Source organism: Polyodon spathula, chromosome 10 (assembly GCF_017654505.1).
Source record: "Polyodon spathula isolate WHYD16114869_AA chromosome 10, ASM1765450v1, whole genome shotgun sequence".
NCBI classification, from domain to species: Eukaryota; Metazoa; Chordata; class Actinopteri; order Acipenseriformes; family Polyodontidae; genus Polyodon; species Polyodon spathula.
In genome coordinates this window covers 32281437-32304152 of record NC_054543.1, presented here as the reverse complement: position 1 = coordinate 32304152, position 22716 = coordinate 32281437, and the positions used below count along the sequence as shown (strand labels likewise).

Below are 22716 nucleotides of genomic sequence, written 5' to 3'. Positions count from 1 at the left end.
TATTATTATTATTATTATTATTATTATTATTATTATTATTTACATGTGTAGGGACAAATCTTTTAAAATGTATATAGGTTGCAATTGCAATAAATAATACAAGGTTTTGTTCCAATAACACATATTTAAATTAGCCTAGAGTGATATTTTATTTATTTATTTATTTATTTATGATGAAGAAAACAGAAAAGATATACTCGCCAGTGGTTATGCATCATAAAAGTAGAAAATAGGGGACAGTTGGCAAATTAAGATCACCAAATAAAATGCAACTTAATTAATGCGATCGAGCTGCTAACATTTACCGAAACCAAGGTCTGGCAAAAAAAGGGCACTGCTGCGGTCGTTAGTGTGAAAAAACTGTATGTAATCCAGCCCAACTCAATCAATATCAATATCAATATCAAAGGGACATCTCTATTTGCCCGGATAACATAGTCCTTCGCCATGCAGCCCTGTCAGTGCGCTTTTAGTTTGATTAGTAGAGGCTGATTTAGGGCTGCACAGGAAATGAGAAGCGCAAACCCACCCCATTCATTGCTTAGTCTGACTTAGTGCACGGCGTTGGTCACTTGAATGAATTTGTAACTGGAACTGGGAATAGTAATAAAAAAGGGACCGGACCGCGACATACAATCACGCCTAAAAAATAAAATAAAAACAAACATTCTGCTTTATCCTGCTGGATTTGTGACCAGATTGCGTGTTATAGATCAGAGCAGAGCAGGAAGGAAGGGTGAAAGGATCCACTCCCTAGCGAATCCCAAGGATCTTTGACAGTAAGTAACGATTTTTAATTGTAAGTTTAAACATGACATTGAAAACGGCGTGCAAATTCTGTAGCTTAGCAATTGATATTCTTGGTCGAAGTGAAAGCTGACAGTTTTCAATCAGTATGTGAAGTAGGCTGCATTCAATGTTTGATTTCCAAAGAAGATAAAACGGTAAAGGAGGAAAGGTGTCTAGTCAGGGTGCGCAAGACGCATGGCAGTTTTTTTATGAATTAGAAAAAAGATTATAAAGTGTTTGTAGAGTAATTGGATTAACTGTTCTGAAAATCTATTGAATGAAAATCAAAGTTCGTTGTTGAATTAAGTAAGGCTGGGAAAAGGAAGATGGGATTCGTACAGCCTTTCTAGGACTATAACATGTATATAGATAACTTTAAACAATGCTTATATTCAGGTTTTGTCTTTTATTCCTTTTGAAGAAGCAGTCCATTCTGGCGAGGCTGTGTGATGGTCTTATCCCTTGGATGTTACGGGGTCTGTGACTGAGGGAAGAGATATACAGGAAAGAGCCGCGGATCATTCCCGGCCTGTAGGATAACGAGCGAATAAATTAGAGCGATAAAACCATGTTAGAAAAAAAGCAAAATGTGAAATGTCAGTTATAAATGATAACAAAAATCAACGAAATGTGTGCGGTTATATAGATTATGGATATGATTAGTCTGCATATGATTTACCTACCATTTGTATCCATTTACATCGATATATTGGGGAAAAGACTTCTGATCAAATAATGTTCATAAGCTTAATGTTACCGTTTCGTAAGCTATAACCTAATTAATTGTAAGAGACACCGGTAAATATATATGGAAACACAGCAGTAACATCATAGCCTAGGATCCCCACCCAGTACTGTAAATATTAATACAGCAACACCGGACATGTGGCTGATGTTAATAAACTCCTGTTTGTAAAACAAAAAGACCTTCGTGTTACATTGTTGCTTTTTTTCTTAGGCTTTGGCTAGTTTTTCTAGCAAACCTGCAGCGTTCATACATTTACTTAAAAATGTATCCTTTGTGTTTCTGCTTTCACTGTTTGTTAACAAAATATTTGTAAACAACCGAAAAAAAAAAATGTGGTGCCGAACTGTACAAACTGTACGCCCCCGATTTTTATTTCGCTTTGTCCACTAATACACGTGTAGGTTCTTCAGCAATTGAAATGGTAATATAGCTAGATGTTGCTTTTCCATTAATGCCATCTATTTTCAGCATAAAGACATACTGTACAAAACTGACCTCGTATAAATGGCCAGTCATGCCATATTAACCCCTTTCGCGAGCCATGAATACAAGTTCACCGTATGATGTAATGCACCCGTTTGCTATGAATGGTATTACTGTACAGCTTTATTACAGTATGTCTTGCATTGTAGAACTGTAAAGCATACTTTGTATGGTACTGACTGGCTGTCGAATGCTTTACATTGGAAAGTACTTTTTTATTATTCACAGGCATGAGATAAAATTTGCTGTGAATGTCGGTCGTTATGACCTACTTCATGGTACCAATGCCTGTTCTGTGCTGTATATTGTACTGGGGATATGCTGAGTACATTATTATGTAACAACCTTTGCTATACCTTTTTATCATTGTAACATACACAGTAATGCCATTCGCTTCCTAAATGAGTTTGTGCACAGTGTATTTGAATAATACAGTACAAGGAAACGAGTTGACAATTTGAATGCCTTATCAGACAGCGTCTTGTCCAAAACTGCAACTACAGAAACCAAATGCAGCATGTGTTTTAGAAACTTCCAATACTTTTAATTGAGTCTCTTAGCTTTAAAAGTGTTAAATAGCTAGGCAAACCCCTAAAGAAATGTTTTGGCTTGAACTGTGTGTCCTTTCTTTGAAAAGTCACTCTGATGTGTGTGGCAAGTCTGTGCCATGACTGCAGTATTTGCACATGCTGTGCAGTCAAATTAAAGCTTTGGTCAGGGGGGTAAACTTAATTGGCGAACACAGATGTAGAGTGAAGCTTTTCTTGGGTGATATTATGGTTAAAGAACTGGGAAACATCTGAAGGGGGCGCCATTTATATTTGGAAAGTGATTTGTGGGGTTGTTTTATCCGTGCCCACCTGTCTGCTAGGGCACAAAGTGTTTAATTGTGCTTTTGGATTTCAGCTAACGCCTCGTGATATTTGCACAGAAATGCTGTAAAGTTTGTCGTAGATGCTGAGGTATTGTCGTAATCTGTTACTTGATAAGAACACTGAATTGGCAGTGGGACTGAGCTGAGACTACCATAGATATATATAAATACAGTATATATTTTTTCTTCCTTTGATGGGCTCAGTTTCCCATGATCTCTCATAACTTCAAAACATTCAGTCGGAATCCTTAAGTAAAACTGAGGGAGAAGTAAGTGATCTTCCCTCTACTGCACAACTAATTTTTAGTGGAAAGCATTCATTTAGGCATACATTTGCTGCCTTTGCAAGTATTTGCATGCATGGCTGGTTTCACAGACTCAAGATTAACACCAATCTTGGACTACTTTCCATAAAGATGAGGTAATCCAAGACTAGTGTAAATCATGGTCTGTGAAACCAACCATTAGTATATAGCTTTAATTGCTATTTTGTATTCCATATCTGTGCCTGCAATTAAATATTGATTTAATATTGTTTAAATACTGAGGTTTGTATTTTTTACTTCTGTAAAGTCTGTATGTACCTGTTTGGCAGCAACTGCTTTAGATTGACAGGTGGGGATCAATTGTTGCCTTTATTTTCTCAATGTAAGAGCAGCATAAGCATTGTAAAAAGTTAGTCAAAATAATATAGGCATTTTAAAGCAATGGACTGTCCTTTTTATTTAGCTGAACTTAATTAAATGACCGATACTGCAACACCCCAGGTGTAAAGAAGATGTATAAATGTTATCTGCATTCCTTATGCCTTGCACGGAGAACCCAAGGCAGCAGCTGCAATGTTTTGATAGAGGATGAATAGTTTCCCTTAAGGAAATTTCATTTTACCTTGCAGTATTGGGAATCTGTGACGCACTGTACAGTAGCACTGCTAGAAATTCTCAGCCATTTTAAATTTCAAAGAAATCTTTCACTTTATGGCACAGTATAAGTGTGCCTGAATTGCTTTTACTTGCAGCTTGTTGTTTATTGCTAGATTTATGTAATGTATGATGTTTTGTGTGCAAAAGTTTATACCTGAATTTGTACATATGATTATCTCCTTACACCAATCGTTACATTAGTCTGTTTTTATTAATAGTCTTAAAAGTCAGGTAATGTTCCATGAATTTGTAAACTTGTTCTTCTCATGAAGAATATAGTGAGGCTAAAATTTATAAAGATATGTACATTTTTACTATTGCCTCCATATTGATGCTTGTAAAAAGTGAACCCTGCAGAAGTAGGTGTAAGTTTCTGAGATGACTTTCTTCCTTCTAAGTTTCCCTGTTTTCCTCTCAAGTGGCTTTTTGTTTGTCATTGAAATGGTCCAATTTATCACCACAGCATAGCGGGAGAGAAAAGCAATATCCAAGAGACCATCTTATCAGCAGAAAATACACTGAGTAAGGATGTGTTTTTGGTAAATTTTTATGAACATTTAAATGCTTTGCAGTGTCAGCATTTAAACCATATCTACACACACACGTACAGACTTTGTATTAAATTCTGATATTGACAGCCCTGGCTAGTATTTTCTAAGCAAATAAACCCTAAATAAGTAAATAATAAATGTCTCAAAGACTTAACTACAAAGTAAAAAACAAAAAAATAAATAAACAAAAAAAAAAAAAAAACATGTAGCCTACACATCAAAGTTCTTGAAAACGTAATTATCAGGGATATAATAGCACAATATTTTGGAATTGTGAAGAGCACTGTGACTGATTAAAAAGTCTGCCTCTGAGATTTAAAAGTTTACAGTCTTTGATAGTAGGGGTGGGATATTTGAGATATATTGCTCGAGTACTTGAGCATTACAGTTTCAAGATCCTTCTGTACTCTCCACACTGTACTAATGTACATAAACCTCCCAAACATTGCCACAAGTCCTATTTTAAATGCCAAACTAACACACAATTAAGTAATTTAATATAATGTTTGCCTTTTGTACTATTAATTGTCTGGGGTCCTTTACTTTAGGGCAGTAGTTCCAACATACACATCAAAATTGTACTAAACATAAATGACTGTTCGGTCCAAAAGCTTACAGAACAATTTCAAGTGAACCAAAAGCCTTCCACCTACGGGAAGATTGGGGAATGGGGTCCATGAGTCTCTGGTAATTGTAACTTTTTTTTCTCCCTTTCAAAGTTTTGCATAAACAGCTGCAGCACGATTTTCTTTGTTTTTCCAGGCTCACTGTTATTGTTTTATGGGTCGGCACAGTATTGGGATAATCTTGCATCAATTTCAGAACTGCAGCATTCACAATTGACACTCATAGGGGATAAATTGATCACGTCCTGTTCTGCCAAATCTATAGCAAATGTTGTTATGGATGTTTGCTTTTTTTATTGCCATCAGTAGCTCCATCCACAGTAATTCTAAATGTTTTAATTTCAAATGGTGAAGCATTTAACTTGTGTTTTTGTGGTACGGCAATTTTGTTTGGCATAATTATTTACAAACCACGGTTTTCTCGTCAGGTTCCTCAGAATACTTCCAAAAGTGGCTTCCTTTGTTTAGAGATGCCTTTTAAAATATAGAACAAACTCAGAAAAAAAACCCTTGTCATTAGCGTTATTACCCTGCGGTGGAATTGATACCATACCACGCCTACTACAGACATAAACACACACAGTGCACCAGTGAAGCAACAGATCTTCAGAGAATAAAACCCGCCCCAGTGTCAATCTTTCTGTTGCACCAATTAGAAAAGCTACTAGGAGGCAATTGCCAAACCCCCTCCTTTTATTTTTTGCTTCCGCCCTTACTGTGGCACTAGAGCAGTCGGATATGAGATGGACTACTGATTACTGAAATATAATACATAAAAAAAAAAAAAAACGTTTGTCATGTGACTGGCTATACGTCAAGCATGTTATTAAACGTTTAACCACTTCTTTAGAGTTTATACGTTTTAAACATTTAAAATGCCTATCTTTATTTTCGAGCCACAATATCAAGCTACTTTTATACATTGCAGTATTACTATTCAGGGCTATTCCATGAAAACAGCAAGTCATAGATATCAGACTACTGGCACGCTCAGGGTTTTTGTGGTGATGGATCTTGTATTGATGTTCACACTATTCTTAAAGTTACACAATCTCTTACACAGACTGCATTTCTGCATTAAAAATTGGTAAAGCTAGAAAGAGTATCTGAAATGTTTTCAGAGATTTTTCCAAGGCTTTAGGAGGAATGAATCCCATCCTTTTGGGAGATTCAGGTTTTGTGGACTTTAATAGACAGCTGCTGTTCTTTTTCCAAAGTAAATGCAGATCCCTTAAATTTCCAAACCAATAGAGATTTAAGGCTGTTTTTTGTGGAAAATTGAGTAATGAGGTATGATGGGAGGCTTAGAAGATGCTCGCTGTTTCTATACAGTAGCTGTCTGGCTGACAGTGTCAGCTTTAAGTATTGTTAATGTGAAATGTGCCAAAATGCTAATTACTTGCAGTACTAGTAAATTAAGAGCTGGAACACTAAAGTATGCTGGTTGTCTACCAGGCCTTGTTTTAGTTTTCCAATTGCGTTTTAATCGTTTGCGTTTTCAATGTTAAAGTATCTGTGTGTCTTAAAATACCAAGTGGAAAAACACACCACATGTATTCATAACTTCAAGCAGTCCCACGCCGGAGGGTTAGGAAAATGTTTCTCTGGTTGTACTGAATGTGGGAAGTTCATCCAGCTCTACCCTGTTGCATGGGCCTGACAACACAACACGCACAGGCTCCGCCAAGTGAGAGTACCGCTTGCAAAGTCTCAATGTCATGCTGTGGAATGCGAGCGCTTCATGTTTATGGGATGAAAATAATCAAGCTGTACCAAGATGTCTGTCCTGTAAATAGTTTTCAAATGGACAATAAATATGTACTCTATACAGTAGTGTAGAGTTTTACTTGATTTTACAGTGAATTTAAGCATCAGCAGATGTTATAAATGCTAGCAGACCAGCAGTACTGTTGTAAGTGATCCACCCCCCCCCATACTTTAGTTTTTGTTTGTTCAGAATTTTGATGAAAGACTCGGCAACCTGCTTTGCTAGGGCACCCGCCCCTTTTTGGAGGGGCATAATGTCACAGGAATATTTCATGTGCTGGAAAAATACCCCCCCCCCCAAAAGCAAACCACTGCCTGCTTAAGTGTTTCTCTTATTTGTTGCTTTACATTAACTAAATGCAGTTATCTACATGGAAATATCCATTGGCTGCACTTGTTGGAAGAAAGAATTAGTATCACTTCTACTGTACTTGCTTGAGTTTTAGGGACACTGAACATACATCCCTTAGCATTAGTTTTCCCTCTGTTGGCGTTATTACTATTTAATGCTTTTTATAGATTATTGAGAAGTCAGTCGCATTTAAAAATACAGTCCAGCTTAAATAAAGCAGTACTGTAATGCATCAAGTATAATATATCTATCATCTTCTAATATTGTCAACCCTGATGCACTGTGTAAAACGGCTGAGTTATAGAGATGACGGAGTAGAGTACATTTTGCTCCCCCGCTTTGATTTCTGGTCCTCAGCCTGTGTTGGAGATTTCCTGCAGAGGTGTGTTCTATTCATACGTGCATGCTTAGAGGATTTTCGAATGCTTTTCCTCCAAAATTGAAGTGATAACGCCTACAATGAGGTTCTGGTGACCTGTGAAGCTTGTGGAACTCATCAGAGGGGTCCTCTACAACAATCCCTGTTTCCATTGTTGGCTGTGAAACAGTTAAACTTGTGGGATCCTTCTGTACTGAAGAAAGCCTGGAGGGAGAGCTGTGGTAAATAGGAATATTATCCAACAAAAAGGCTGGGGAAAATGAGAGACAGAGTGTCAGATGTTTCTAGACGGTGCCAAATAGACACAGATTCAAGCTGAATCTGAAGAAGGACCCTCGAGGTAGGTGTCATTATTCTAAATCGTGGATTGTAACCTATTCTTTGAATTTTCCTGGAGGCACCCATGATCTCATTCATCTAACTGGAGGTGTTTGTGGCAGTTAATACTTACCCAGCTGTGACACACTGCTAGCCACATTTTTTTTTATTTTTGTTTCTTTTTTTAGTTTAAACTTAACAATTGCTTACCCTCTGACACTCACAGTAGGGAAATAATGTCTTAAATGTTTAACAGCTTCCACTCTAATAGATAACTTACAATAAACTATTGCATCATTTTGCTTGGCTCACGCCACACTTCATTGATGATTAATGAACTCCCTTGTGACCATATCTCCAAACTGACATTTTTTGACTGTCAGGCACGGTGGGTGAGATTAACTTTCTGTCATGTCCATATATGCTGTCGGATTCAAGGTCTTTTTAGGCCACCATGTATTGTAAGATTGTACCATAAACAGTAAAACCTGTATTTATCTTCACTTGAAATAAATTGTACCATAAACAGTAAAAGCTGTATTTATCTTCACTTGAAATACCCCCCACCAAATATCAATTGTGTTTTTCTTAACTTTAAGCAATCTCTGTGATTCCTTTTTTCTTTGACAGAAAAAAAAAAAATTGCAACATGCATTTATTTACTAGAAGTTTTGCGGTCACTATCAGTAAGCCAGACTTGACTTTGAATAAAAGAGGAAGTGAAGCAGGTGAAGCACTCCACACCACTGAACTGTACACAACAAACTTCTATTGCAGCACTTCCTGAGGTTGTGGCTGCCCCCCCATTCTCACCGCTTCCTCCCACAGTGGGTCTACCAAGCTATTATCTGGAGCGGTCAGAGAAGTTACTGAAGTGAGAGTCATATTAGGACTGGTTAACAAGACCAACCTCTTTTTAACAGAACAGATTGAATGCAGGTAATGTCAAACCAGCTACTTGCTCTAGAGTCTTCAGAATGGATTTGTTTAAGTACAGTAACTTATTGTACACTATCAAAGGTTGTACACAGTAGTAGCCTGTTTTAGTACAGTAACAATGTTGTCCTATATGAATGGCATTAATACATTAAAGTAATAATAAAATATTGTAAATATCTGATAAATATCTGCATTCTTAGATAAAAACTAATTAATTCTTTTTACAGTGTTTTGGGGACCCCCCCCCCCCCCCCCCCCAAAAAAAAAAAACAAAAAAAAAACAAAACAAAACAACTCACTATTTAATGAATATCATTTAATATCTGTATCTTAACTCTTGTTCTTATGTCAAGTTTATAGTCCAGGACAAGCATGTCCATGTTCTGCTCCTACAAGTAAGGAGGGGTTGACCCGTTGCAGCTTTTAGACAGATGCCTCCACTGCTCTGAATATTGGCAGTCCTCTACCCCCCCCCACCACCACCCCAGCAGTTAGCTCACTTCTGTGTTTTGTTCTGTGCTATGACTTAGGATAACACACTTAAATGGTGGGGTCATTCTTTGAGCTGCCTGCACTGTGTTTACATAAATTCCATTCCAGACCTAATTACTTTTCCAGGGGTAGATGGACCCAATGGGACAGTCAAGATTTATTTTTATATTAATCTCTACCACACCAAAAAGGTAGAGGGCTCTAAATCTAATACTAAATCTGTGCCGGCACTGCAACAGGGTTTTACGAGCATTGATTGCAAGTCATGGTTCGTTTGTTTGGTGACAGCAGGAGGAAGATTTCTATATTTATTTAATCAAAGTTGATTTTTGCATCCGGAACCAATCAGCCCGTGATAGCAGCAGTACTCAGGGTAGAGAGTCTCCAGACAGACACCAATTTTAAGACTTTTTTTTTTTTTTTTTTTTTTTTTTTTTTAAACATTATAATTTTATATGGTTGCTGCCTCCTGTGCACTGTACAATTCAATTAACAATTAACCTAGTGAGAAGTAGCAAAAACATGTATGAAATGATAGCAACTGAGTTTTATGGTTAGTATGAGGTGCGTGTAGTATAAAGGTCAGGGCATCAATGTGTAGTGTACAGAGTTTCAAGCCTCTTGTTGCTACAGTGGATGGCTACTGCCGACTGTGTTTGTGCTGTAATTACTTTAATTTGTTATGGTTCTTGTATTTGTCTGCACCGAGCCCCCCTTCTCATTGTTTCAGTGTTACAGGGTATTAGGCCCTCGCAGTGGAATTATCCTGGTTTCTGAAGATCCACAATATCGCATTTCCCAGTTGTTGCTGTAAATGAAATAAATGTGTGATGTAGTTACATTTTGCCCTAAGGGTTATATTCAGTAATCTCTCATTTTACTAAAGGAATAAAGATGAAAGCTCAAAAATGACCCGTAGGCCTAACACCTGTAAGGCCAGTTTCAGACAGATTTTCCAGAGGCGTGTCGAACTCAGTTGAAGTTAAGTATGCGCTAGAGCCGCACTTCATTAAATTCGATGAATTTAATCTGGCAAACCGAAAGCGTATCGCACTTATTCCAAAGGAGTCTTAAATAAAGTCGCATTGTAGACAAATAATGACATATGGTTATTAAAAAGAAAAACTCTTAATTGAGAACAGTAGGCCTACACAGCACAGTTTGCTTGTCAAACAAATACAGCTAAACAAGTTTTAATCACATTTAACCATCATTTGGCTCCTTTATTGTTAATAATAATAATAATAATAATAATAAATAATAATAATACATCTGAATTTGAATGTTTTTCAGTCTTTAGGGATTGTTTTTACCCTTAAGAAGAACATGATCTATTGGCTGAACTACAGTCTAGTCACCGGGGCTGTCTTCGTTTTCGGAAGCTGTAGTGCTAAGCACCATTTTTGGTCATTTAAAAAATAAGAGCTTGGTGCATTTACGTTAATGTTTATGCAAACAAGGATTTATTTCCGTGGTTTATTTATTTTAGCAATACTCTAATACATATAATGGTATAAATAAATACATACATACATTTAATTAAAATGTAACACATGTTTAACTAAATCACAATACATGTATTTTAAATTCAGTTTGCCTTAGGCCTAATTACTCCATTTTTTTTTTTTTTTTTAAGACAGTGTTTAAGAAGTTCTTAAGAGATTTAGGACAATCGTAAGAAAAATTGGAAGAATTGAACATAAGAACAATCTTAGGAAGATCTTAATGTTCTTACGAACTTTCTTAAGTTTTGTCTTAAGACGTTCAAGAATACCGCACTTGGCTCGCTGCTCCTCCGTGGGCTCTGCCATGAATAATTCTGGCAGGTGATTGGCTAGTATCCTGGGATACACAATACTCTTTAGCATATCATTTGTGTACGTTAGCATTAAGTGCAGCTTAGTTCAGTTCGCCGCTGGAGCTCCTTATGAAACCAAGGTGCACCAGAGCTGCTTGGAGCGGCAGAGGAAGGCGTGCCCACGTCAAAAGAGCGTTGAGGCAAACTTAATTGTTTCAGGTGGCGCTCTACTCATGTATTTAATTGGGACTTATACAAAATTTTGTGCTTGAATTGAGTGCAGCGCGCCTTTTAGAACATCCGTCTGAAACTGGCGTAAGTCGCCTTTGATAAAGGCATCTGCTAACAAATAAATAAATAAAATAAATAGTAAGAATAATTATCCATTATTTTGTAATGGGTCTTGAATGAATTCACATCTGATTTCACCCAGTAATGGATCAGGAGTCATTTTATTAGTGGAGTAAAAAAAAAAAAAGAATCGATACTGAAGACTACGCTAACCCTCCCTGTACTTCAGTTATTCAGTGAATGTTCTCCTGAGTCAATTGCAGTTAGTTATCAGTGACTAAAACTTTCATTGTTCTACAACATGCTGTGTGTTATCAAGGTGTTTTGACTAAGGAGATGTGTTTGAATAGGGTAGTGATGTGAGATAGCCAGTATAAGGCAGTATTAAAGATGAATCATAAAGGCAGAGTGCCAGCTGTAATTTGTGGGTGGTTTATTGACATTTAAAGGTCTGTTGAGAAATAAGAACAGCTCTTATTTGTTCACCAAACCAGTCAGGAAGTAGTGAGACATGCAGCTCCTCTCCTCTTTAGCTTATTATCTTGAAGTTTTATTTGTTCATTAAACATGACTGTGAGGGAGTGCAGTCGTTTTGCTTTTTTTTCTTTTTTTTTTTTTAATTTTAGTAGTCGCCAATTATTTTTTTTTGTTTTCTCGCAATATAGAATAGCCAGTTATTTTTAGGCTCAGCTCACTGCTACCACCCCCCACTCTGACTCGGGAGCGGCGAAGACGAACACACACTGTCCTCCGAAGCGTGTGCCGTCAGCCGACCGCTTCTTTACACACTGCAGACTCACCATGCAACCACATGCAGACATTCTCACTGCTGTGCCTTCACAACTAAGCCATTTTAAATTGTGTTGTGTTTTTAAGGGACTCCCTTAATGCATTGGATTTTGATTACACTATGTAACGCAATTTTTGTTCCTGGGTAGTAAGTGTTATTTCCTAATTGCTTATGCCTCAAAAGTATAGAAAATGGCTATTATTCCCCACAAACTTTGCTTTTGTGACCAGGACACTGATATTTCAAAATATCACTATTTCCAATGGGAAAACGGGCAAATGTGTGTCTTTTCGTTCACATAAAGTCAGTAAAAAAACAACATATGAATCCAAATTAACATGTATTTATACTAAAGTAATACAAAAATGACGACAAAAGATTTAGAAGTGAGTAGTTTTTCGAGATTTACGATTATACTGTAAATACAGTATAATCATAAATCTCGAAAAACTACTGTAAATACAGTATAATCATAAATCTTGAAAAACTACTCTCTTCTAAATCTTTTGTAGTCATTTTTGTATTACTTTAGTATAAATACATGTTAATTTGGATTCATATGTTGTTTTTTTACTGACTTTATGTGAACGAAAAGACACACATTTGCCCGTTTTCCCATTGGAAATAGTGATATTTTGAAATATCAGTGTCCTGGTCACAAAAGCAAAGTTTGTGGGGAATAATAGCCATTTTCTGTACTTTTGAGGCGTAAGCAATTAGGAAATAACACTTACTACCCAGGAACAAAAAAAAAAAATGTTACACGGTGTTATTGCTTTTAAATGCGAGTCATGAATCCCGCACCCCTGTTTCCACATCTTCCACTAATTCCTGCCCTGCCTCTTGTGATGCACAAGCCAGCCTTTCCAAGTGGCTGCTACAGGAGTTCATGGAAATAAGAAGCTGTCAAGGTGTTTTTAATGCAGGGTACTAAAGTGCCCTAGTACAGTTATTCCATAAGTCCTATAGCTCACCAGAAACAGATAGTCAGAATGCTGTGTGATGCATTCTTCCAGCCTCAGGCTAGGGGTCTCGGTATCAAATGACTGGTCTGCGGATCCGGCAGTCCTGTTGCAGGGAAGCTTCCTTCCTCCTTCCAGTTGCAGGGAAGCTTCCAAACGTATTAATTGCAGTAGCAGGGCATGAAGTTAAGGGCAAGGCAGTGTTGCCTTCATTGGGCGTAAAGATTCAGGGGCACCAAGGCAGTTCTAAGAGGCAAAGAGGCAAAAACATAAATCCAACCCAAGGACAGCAAGGCAATTTTCATACTCATAAAAGAAGTAAAAATAAATACAGTAAGCTGTCTTGAATTCGCACGTCACATATCCAACCTAACCGGTTATCCGCCATGATCAACCTCTTCAGCAACATTAGTTTATTGTTGAACAGAGAGGATTAGTTCAGAGATTGTCGATCCTACCAAAGTTTTCGTGCACTGTGTTGTGTGTGCTCCGTGCGCTGCCATTGCTGGTAGTGTCACGTGAGCCGTTCAGTGTGTTGATATGTAAATAAATTATGTTCGCCTGCGGGGCATATCAATTTCAAACTCCATCTCGCTCTCCTGCCTATCACTCGGCAAGGAATACATGCAGCCACATGGCAGAAGACTACTCTGTTACAAGCATTAATACCCAAGGGATTTAGGGGGAGAGCCCTAATAAAAGCTGAATCTCAAAACAATAAGTGTGTGAATCTAGTAACTGTTACAGCTGTGTATAATGGTATTTAAAACAGGATTCGTTCATCCTTTTACATGCCCACCGCAGTCGGATATGTGACGGATTACTGTACAGAGAGCCTATTAAATTGATGAAATTTTAATTCAAACAAACACAAATCGATGTTTTATGAGTTGTTCACACATTGATTGTTACAACAATAAAATATAGGTCACTTTATTATTGTAAAAATAAATGTCAGTGAAAGGAAAGTTAAAGATTGATTTTCAGGCAAACTGGCTGAAGATTTACCCATGGCTGGAGTTTAATAACGATAGTGGTCCAATGAGTTGTTTGGTCTGCAGTGTCTACGCAACAGCTGATTTTTTTGGTATTTTCAGAAGTTGTCAGGTATGCAACCGTTACAAACAATGCGGCTTTGAAAAAAAAAAAAACCTCGAAATAGAAACTTGGTCAGGCAATGGAGAGTGCTCGCCATCACAACGATGAACAGCTGGATGTACATAATGTTAGGTGATTACATTTGAGAATACTAGTTTCACAGTACTTGATTTACAGTTGCAAAGGATTTACTGTTTTGTTATGGTTCTCTCTCCTACTAATGCAGGGAGCTGCTTCTTGAACCATGTCATAGCTAATTGCTCTTTTTTCATGTAAGAATTTGAGCAAAACTAATAATTATCTACCTATTGGGTGTTCATTTTATTGCATCATTGCCTTTTAAATGATTGCAATTTTAAGCCCGTTCTCTAACAATTCAATTTCATTCTGTCTAATCTTGTCTTTTCTGCAGTACTTGGCAACTGTAAGTTCACATTATTATTATTACTATTGTTGGGGGCGAATTGTTGTGCACCCATTTCTTACCTGAACATTAGGTCATGTTTCCCCACTGACAGAAAAATCACACAGTGATTCTTGAAGCACGGTCATATTGAGCTAAGTCTAACAGCATCCCTCCCTCTGTTTGCACTTCATTAACCAATGATACAGTACGTCTTTCTCATGGCTTATTTCTGGGAGGTGTACAGTAAAAAGAATGGCAACAATAATACATTATGATAGTCATTTTCTCGCAGAACGAGATTAGACAAAATTAAATTTGAATGTGACAGAACAGGCTGTAGATCAGATATGCCAGTGCTGACGGACACAGACGACAATGACGGACGGGCTTGCAGCCAACTTTTGCCGTAAGTTTTGTTTATTTTATTTTTATTTGAGGGGCATTGTGGCAAGCGGTTTGGGCACTGTGGCAATTGCCTACAGTAGATCCCACCAATCTGGGGTGGGGGGTTGGGGGGGGGTAGCAAATATCTCCCCACAAAGCTAAAACAAGCTTGAATACAAATTCACTAGCCGTTTTAGGCTGTAAGTGTCTTTTGATGCAATGAGATTTGTCAATTACAAGAATACAGTAGGGGTTGTCAGGTCAGTTCAGCTCAGGTTAGGAGGACTGAACCAGTGGAGATGTGTGGGTAAGCACGAACGTACTGTACAGCTGTTCCCAGCAGGACTGACGCCAGTAGAAATGGGCTGTAATGTTCTTGTGAGCTATGATTATGGCAGTAGAGAACAGTGAAAATGTATGTGAATCACACATTTCGAATACTACTTATAGACAGTCCTACTTTTCTGTATTTTCAGGACACAGCAACAGAAATAGGAAGGGGTGATACTTGGAAAGGGAGGGGGTGGTGTCCAGGGTGCTCCATTAGTTTCAACTGGATTAAAATATTAGCCGTTTACACTGTAGTAACATTCCACATTATGATTTCGGTTCAGTTTTCATTTTATTTTAGCCTTTTACAGTCATTAAAACCGACGCTATTGGAAAAGCAATGACTGTAACATTTGAATGCCACATCGCTGTATCTGTAGCAGCCTGGATGATGGATTTTGAAGTGACTCTGAGTAGTAGTCTCTGCTGTACTGCTGGATTTATTCAGCCATTGCTGAGTAAAATGGCACAGAGAGGAATGAAAGGGCAGGCAGTGGAATTTATATGTTGCGAGTTTCATTGTGATCCATGAGCTCAAATTGTGCTGCTTCAAAATCTCCTGTTCTGTCTTAAAATTCTTACTGCCTTCAGGAGATCTGAGCTTGTGAGAAACGTGATTTTAGTCTGCATTGATCAGGGTTGTAGTAACTCATACATTTTTCACAAACTTTCTGGAAAGTTTTAAAAACATACTGTTTGTTTATGCTGTAATCTGTGCTGTGCAACTCTTATGCCTGTGCTCAATATGTATGTATTTATTCATTCTGTAACTTTATATGTTTGAATTCTAACGTTACGGCTTTCAAAATACGTTATACCCATCAATGTGTAGCACACAAGGTGGATATTGCTGCGTGCTATCTCTCAAAGAAATGCTTTTTGAGTTTGTTGGTGCATCTGTTTGTTCTAAAACAGCAAGTCTCGCGATAAGCTTTTTCTGTAAACACATCAATTTCTAGAATGGCAATAATTGTCCCTCGTAATTAGGGGGTGTTTACTATTAGCCATAGTTTTATGGGTTGATTGCTTCACTGTTCTTTTGATCAGTTTAGCTGGAATGGCTAAATGGCCATGTGGAGGTTTAGGACTGAATTGCAGGTTATAAAATAACATGAAAAATGCAGGGCCTACCTGTGGTAGGTATTTATTATAAGAAATTCTATGTACTTTCCATCCCCACCTTTTTGTTGATCACCTGCCTTAAAAGCGATATTTCAATGCAGTACAAATGTTGTGTGAAGCCAGTTCTTTTTTTTGTGTGTGTGTTCAGTGCCTTCTCTGAGCAGTCATTTATCTGCCTTTTTAGATGTTCTGAATTTAACCTAAAACCCAGCATGAGAGCGAGCATAATCCAGAAAGAGTCTGCCCTGACTACAGGAGGTGCAGACCAATTCCTTGTAAAAATAAATAAATAAATAAATAAACTGAGCTGTGATGGTATATGTGGGACTACAGTACCACTACAAAGTTAAAAGATCACAAAAGTGTTTCTGATTTCAAAGTTTTAAGTTTAAAATATAGCTTGCAAAGCTTAACAAAATGCTCTTTTTTTATTTTTATTTTTTTTTGACAATTGGGGCCAAAACCAAAGTTCTAAAAGTTTACTGCTGAAGTATTTGGTTTGTGTGGAAAACAAGTACCAGTAAACTGCTTGGTATACAGTGTATTATCCAGTGTAAGACTCATCAAATAGTGTGTTACAAACATCTGTTATGTGGTGAAAGAATACAAAGGAAAGCTCCCTGTTGCTGCATTGAGTGTTTGCCTTATAAGGGGCAGATCCAGTTTTAAATGTGGGCTCTCCTTTTCTGGTCTTTTTAATAGTTACAGTTCTGTACCGCCACTGTTTGAGAACTAAGCCAGACACTGGAATCAGAAGCGCTTAACAAATTACAAAGCACAATAACACCAAACCCTTCCCTGCTAATCTAAAGTAAATAGGCCTTTTAAGGTTTTAACAACCCCCACAAGCCTAAATGAATGGGTAGCAACAGACAGTAATCTGCAAACCCAGTGCAGTATACTGTAGCGCAGGACTGTCCAACCAATGGCTTTTGATCCTTGTTTGGCTCATTGAGCTCCACAAGGATGGACATTCGATAGCTTTTGTTGGAAACAAGTCAAATTACAAATACTAATGTAACCAGTTGTGTGTGTGTTATGGCTCTTAAATTACTTTCTAGTTGTTGAGGTTGGCCAGCTGTGCTGTAGCGTAAGACCAATTACAAGCGAGATTGCAGGTGCGATTTTAACTCTATTCTGAAATACAAAGGAAATGAGGGTTGCGGTCATGTGTAGAGCAAAAAGCAGAACAACAAAGTCACCTGCTGAAATGAATTCTTTCCTAAAAGGTTTGCTTATTGGTGAGTCGCATAATAAACCTTGTATTCCTTGTAAATACAAGAAGGAATTATTACCCGTAATGGGTTCTGCCTTCCGTTAAATTTTCCAAGGAGGCTGTGTGGATTAAAGTAAAGGGCATGTAACCAGGAGGACCCTGGTTCAAATCCCGACTCACTCACAGACTCGCTGTGTAATCATCGAGCAAGTCACTTAATCTCCTTGTGCTCTGTGGTTCGGGTGAGACGTAAGTGACTCTGCAGCTGATTCATAGTTGACACACCCTAGTCTCTGTAAGTCACCTTGGATAAAGGCGTCTGCTAAATAAACAAATAATGAAATCCAATATTTTCGTGCAGAATATATTTTTAAACTTAAATTGTCAACAATTGGTGACTGGTCAGTAAAGAGTTTACCAGAAGTGTCAAATTTTTGGTTCCCTTTCCAAATTTGGCATGCAAGAAAGTAACATTTTAAAGAACTCTCTTTGAGTGTTGCATTACAACACTGCTAGTTGACGCTCTCATTCGAGATATATATATATATTATATATATATATATATATATGTGTGTGTGTGTGTATAGTACTTTTGGTAACAGTTTCTGTATTGATCGGTCAGTGACATGGCATAAACAATTCATATATTGGACTTCATAGTGAGCGAGTATGTTGTCGAATATTAATTTCTTAATTACCACCAAGAAGTCCTTTGCAGGGTATCTGTGGAGAACAGACATACTCTGGAGCTGAAGAGGAGCAGGTTTGGAAGGGCACAGTGTTCTAGCCCTTGTACTGTGTTGATACACAGGGGATGTTAACTTTGAGAACATCTTGTTAAAGCTATAGAGGCAAGGCATTTCCTTGATAGACAAGTATTGGCTTTTTTGATGGATCTATGTGTGACTCTCTCTTTTAAGACATGCCCATTACAGTACCTTAGGGAATCAAGATGCTTTAAAAAAAAAAAAAGTGAATTCTTTGGCTCATGAACAACATAAATGCTGTCATTCTGCCTCCTAACCTTTTAACTTTTTGTCACCCTGTGGATTTGAATCTGATCATCGCTGAAATATTTGTGTGATGTTAGCTCACGTTAAAACCTGGAAGGTTTGGAGTGCTGTTTAATAAGTCATTCTTTTTTCTTTCTTTTTTTCTTGCTAGTTTTAAAGCCAAAAGAAAGACCTTGTTGTACTGTAAGTCATACATAGGTAGTTAAATAATAGAAATAATATCCCTGATATATAAAGTGATTGAATTGGTATTTTTTCAACTTTAGACTGGTTTAATAAATTTGCTTCGTCTGACACCAGGCAGAGGGTAAAGTCGTAGCAGTCTATTGTAAACATTTTAACTTTCATGTCCAGGTCCAAAAATGAAACAGTGCTAAATAAATTACATTATAGCATGATTTGGATTAATTTTGTACTCCAATGTTGTTTTTGCAAAAACATTTACCCTGTAGTTCTTTTCAATGCCACACTTCCGCTTGAGAGAAATGCCTTTCTCAGCCTACATTTAGTAATTTTTGTAAGCACGGAAAGTATATCTTGCTTTCGGAGAACAAAATATAAAATAACACCAACCTGCAGTTTGTATTTTGTACACTTTAGGTAACATTTTCTCAGGAACAAAACTGTTAAATAAACCCTGAACCCTCCATTTCTGACTACGACTGTGGAAAGCCTGAGGAAAGGAATACATCATCTTAACAAGGGAGAAACTGGGCTATTTGCTTTCTACTGGACTGTCAGCTGTCTGAGAGCCCTGCTTTGTGCTGCACACTCAGCCCAGATGTCACTGGGGAGTTCTGTAATGTAATCCACTACAGAGCAGCAGATGCAGAGGCCCGCTTATTCCCCTGTACTGCGTCATGTGCGCTCTCATTGTGACGTCAAGTTTACTCTTAACCCTTTGTATACCATGACAACAGGACTATCTACTGGGGGGGGGGCAATTCCATTGGATGTAATTCAACACCACACAGCTGGAATCGCAGGTAGTTACTGTGTGGCCCACAAGGGTTGTCTTCCATGATCAAAAATCTTCTCCCAAAGAATTCTATGGCAGAGCATTATAGCCAAGAGCGCTTAACAGAAAAATAAAATTGCCTTACCTTAAATCTATAATGAGGCAAAGAATTTGAATTAATAATAATAAGACATTGAATAATGAATAATTCGTACACAGGCTGCACTTCTCCATTTCCCCCCTGATCCTTTGTAATCTTTTTTTTGTTTCTGGCAGAGCTTGCACATCATTCCTTGTAAAAAAAAAAAAACCTTTTTCCATTTTTTTCCCCATGTATCATATCCACTATCACAATGTTTCTTTTATTTATTTTTTTTACGGCTGGCATCAGGACGCAACAGCACAAACCTGTCGTGATTCCAAGATTATTTTTTTCACCCAGTGCATACAAGTGATCTAGTCTGCTACCAGTGCAATCAGTCCTTATTGTTAAAAGACACAGTAGCATCTGCAAGACAGGCAGCTAAGGGTTTTTCAGCAGGGCAACGACAACCACTTAGCCCAGCACCCTGCCTGGCTAAAAAGAAAAACCTGGGGAGAACCATTCAATCATAGGTTTACAGCAACTTGTTACTTTTTTTTTTTTTTCTGGGCTCCAAAACACAGTCCTATGAAAAATACCACCCGATAAGACGTTATTTTTTAATTAACATTGTTCAGAACCTTACTTTATCTATTTGTTATTTATTTGTAACCATCGCTCTTCCAGAGATGCAATTGGGTTCATCAGACGGATCAGATTAAGTGTTACAGTGCTTGCTACCAACATACTGGCTCAATACATTGGAATGGGACAGCTGCTTCCTTTGGCCATTTATAAGTGGTATGATAACCTTTCAGAAATTAGGCAAACAGACCTCCATAGAATAGAAGATTGCCTATATAATCGGGGGGGGGGGGGGGGGGGGGGGGGGGGGGGGGTGGGGGGTATTCCACAACAACTAATACTTTTTACTAGGCTACTGTAGTTTGATATGGTTTCAAAATACACAGAGTAGAACTTGCTTTCAGAGAGCACTTTCTCTTTCCTTTGCTCATGCCGTTTTAGTTTTTAATGTGTTTCACAGGAGGAGAAAGGTGGCATATTGGTTTACCTGACTCGAGGGTAGTTTTTACAAACCTTGGCCCAGATCAATACAGCATTTGGGTAAAGCTGATTTTCAAAAACCCTTCTCTAAAAAGTGAAGCCACCACTAGTGCTGGCCTGCATTTTTTGTTGAGAGCTGCTGTCCGCTTTCAAAACATGTTGTTTCTGGATCCCCAGTAAAAGCTCTGCCAGTGCCAACTAATAAAAGCATTGCTGTTTAGAATAGAATTGAGAATAGAATAGAATTGCTGTTTAGAATAGAATAGTTAGTCATGCAAAATTGGCCTTTAGGTAATAAGCTGTTTTATAGTTAATGTCATAATTTTTCAGCATCCCCTGCTGGTCAGGCCCAGACAGGACCCCTGCCTCCAGGGTTCTGTAGTTTGATAACAAAACTCCTGCTGTTCAGTGCAGTATATGGGTCCCATTGATGAGGAAACAATTGAAGTCGGTAGAAAACAATTATAAAAAACTCCAATGAAAGCACTTGTTGTGTTCCTGGTATTTATAGTTTCCCCAGAAAGAGCATATTACTTTATCACCTAGTGGATAAAGAGGGTCCTGGAAGTCTCAATATCTGTCTCTCTAGATAGGGATTAATAATTGAATCTATGGAACTGAATCAGAAAAAATCTACATCCTCTTTGACTTGCTCAAGCTCCTCTTCACTTTCACAATGAATGGTGTAGTCAGTTTTGAAAAATGAAACTCAATCAATCAATCTTTTAAATTGAAATCCATAATACTTTAAATACAGAGAAATGCATAATACACGATGTACAGTAAAGATAAATAATATTAAAATTAGCCAACTGACTTCAGCCCCTCCCTAACAGTTAAACTTCTCTCCCTTCCTCCTGGCAGGCCACTCGTCAGACAGGAAGTGACCAAGTCCATTGAAATGGGTGTAGTTTCAGCAGGAAGCTCTGTTGGACTGTAACTGAAAATCCCAGCTGCAGCATCCTTCTTATTTATACAGTGGGATGATGATGTTAATCATGTTTTTTTTTTTTTTTTTTTAAGTCACTGAGCTAAGCTCTAAAGCTTTTGTAAGCCTGTGCCATTGGACTTTACAGCTGCCTATAGTAGCTGTCTGTATTAACTTCTGAGCCCCTAGAAATATATATATAAATAATCTGACACTTGTCAAAAGGGTTATGGTTGTATTTTCCTCTGTTCCGTGCTTGCAAATGTTCTTTTAATATATGTTATGAATGCAAACTTCTACTGCAAGTACTACTACCAAATATATAAAATCATATTAAGCACACAACCTTGCCTCACTTACTTTCTTGACCTGTTTCTTCGGGCATTATAGTCTCCTGTTGGTAACCTATAGTTTTTTCCCTTGGGGGACATAGTTTCCCACTCTGAGCCTCCTCTCCAGTCCATATTTCATGTATTTCTTTTAAAACTTAACAGGCCAGCATGGCCAATGGAATTGCACAACTTAAGATTGGTGGAATTATTTCAGTGTAGCACCTTTTTAAATTTCACATTTAGACAAGCAACAGCAGTTACAACTGTCGTAGTTTAGCCCTTGTCCATGTAACCTTGCACCCTTAATTTATGTGAAGTAAAAGACCAGTCTGTAACTAAGATATGCAAGACCTGCTAAAAGTAGCACGATGAGGGTTGAGGTAGAGAGAGCAGGTTCAGTTTGACCCAAGGGTTAATGTGCAAGGGTTAACTGGCTCTAAAACAAATCGACAGGTGGTGGTTTGTTATCAGCAGCCAGCTCTTTAATAAGTCTGTGACTCTCCTGTGTTCTCGTACACACCCCATGAGGTTTAACACCTGCAGCCCCCTTACAGAAGATTGTCTCTGGAAAACAAGATTGAGGTTGAGGTGTAATTGAGTTTAAGGTAACCAGGACATGCATTTGGGGAGTGTGTAAGTGATGAAATTGGAATAGGAAAAGAAAGAGGTGGCTGTGTACAGCAAGCCCTTGAATGCCTGC

At 37.8% G+C, this 22716-nt stretch overlaps 1 protein-coding gene across 1 annotated transcript in view; it reads left to right on the top strand.

The window, feature by feature from the left end:
* Positions 1–503: 503 nt before the first annotated feature.
* The window catches only part of LOC121322122 (ras-associated and pleckstrin homology domains-containing protein 1-like), a 105035-nt gene continuing 82822 nt past the window's right edge, over positions 504–22716 (top strand). Inside the window, 1 exon segment of the mRNA XM_041261661.1 lies at positions 504–779. The gene's annotated coding sequence lies outside the window, so the exon portion shown is untranslated.